The sequence below is a fragment of the Mastomys coucha genome, unplaced genomic scaffold, assembly GCF_008632895.1.
Source record: "Mastomys coucha isolate ucsf_1 unplaced genomic scaffold, UCSF_Mcou_1 pScaffold22, whole genome shotgun sequence".
NCBI classification, from domain to species: domain Eukaryota; kingdom Metazoa; phylum Chordata; class Mammalia; order Rodentia; family Muridae; genus Mastomys; species Mastomys coucha.
Genome location: NW_022196905.1, coordinates 188,183,988 through 188,185,785, shown reverse-complemented (window position 1 = coordinate 188,185,785; position 1,798 = coordinate 188,183,988).

Below are 1,798 nucleotides of genomic sequence, written 5' to 3'. Positions count from 1 at the left end.
AAAAAGAAAAAAAAAGAAAAAGAAAAAGAAAAACAGTACAGATGGCTAGTTTTAAATACCAGCTTGTCAGAACCTAGAATCACTGGGATTTTTGTTGAATAATCCTAGGACTTGTGGGCGTGGCGTTATCCACCCATGCAGGTTGCCTCAGCTCAAAATTCTTCTTTAAAAAAGTACATTTTAGAATTAAGTAACCGTAGGACATATGAGGATCTGTAAGTCTTCTCCTATGTCCTTAGTTTTACATAAATGATATTGTGTATGTGCATGGTCATGCGTGTTCCACAGCACACATATGGAGGTCAGAAGACAACTTTGTGGAATCAGGCCATCAAAGTAAGATTGTCAAGGTTACGTGGCAGGGGCTTTTTCCTACTGAGTCATCTTGCCCCTGATCTTCTGCTTAAATCTTTCCATCCACCTTCTCCTTTCTCCTGTCTCTCCATCCCCCTCCTGGTTTAATTAAGTCTTTCCATTTCCAGTATCCCTCCTCTTCTGATCTCATTATCTTGTGTGCTCTGCTAGTCCTGTTCTCTCCTATGGCTTCTTCCTCCCCTCCCTCTCAGGAACCTTTCTAGTTTCTTGATCTCTATAGACACTTAAGAATTAAACAAATCTACAAATGCAAAGTTGGGATCTGCATATAAAAGAGAATGTGTAGGGTCTGCCTTTCTGGGCCTGAGTTATCTCCATACTGTTCTAGCTCCACCCACTTTCCTGGGAATAATTCCGTTAGTGCATCCTTGTTGATTGCATCTCTAAGCTATTGAGTGACCAGGGACGTGCAAGTGTCTCTATAGTAGGATACAGACCTCTATAGTAGGATATGGACCCCTATAGTAGGATACGGACCCCTATAGTAGGATACGAGCCCCTATAGTAGGATACGGGCCCCTATAGTAGGATACGGACCTCTATAGTAGGATGTGGGCCCCTATAGTAGGATACAGACCTTTTTGGGTTCATGTCTAGGGATAATATAACTGGTCATATGGTAGGTCTTCTTTTGGTTTTGTGAGAAATGTCCACACTCATCTTTATAGTGGTCACACTAATTTACACACTCACCATCAGGGAAAGGACTCCCCTTCCCCCACATCCACATCAGCATTTGTTAAAACACCTTTCTTTCTTTTCTTTTTTTTTTTTTTAAAAGATTTATTTATTTTATGTGAGTACACTGTAGCTGTCTTCAGACACACCAGAAGAGGATACTGCATCCAATTACAGATGGTTGTGAGCCACCATGTGGTTGCTGGGAATTGAACTCAGGACCTCTAGAAGAGCAGTTAAGTGCTCCTAACAGCTGAGCCGTCTTTCCAGCCCCCATTAGAATATCTTTGCATGGCTAGGAAGACTCTTCATATTTTCTACTCAGATAACTTGAATTTTATGGATTTCATTTAGTTATAAGTTATTTATTTACTTAATTTTATGTGTATGGGGTGTTTTGCCTGCATGCATGTTTGCACACCATGTGTATGATGGTGAACTCCTCTGGCCGACAAGGTCGCAAGATCGACCCCGGTACCGGTATCCCCAATAAACTTCATGTGATTGCAGCAAGTTCGGTCTCTCGTGAGTCATTGGGTGGTTGCGTCATCCCGAGACTTGAGTAAGGATCTCCCCAGTTCTGGGGGTCTTTCATTTGGGGGCTCCTCTGCGGGATTTACGAAAACCCTTGACTCTCTGAAGATCCCTTGGAGGTGAGTTCCTACATGTGATCCATTTGTCTGTCTGTGTGTTTTCCATTTGTCTAGGAACTGCTTGCTTGTTTTACAACCTGTGGATTTGTAGT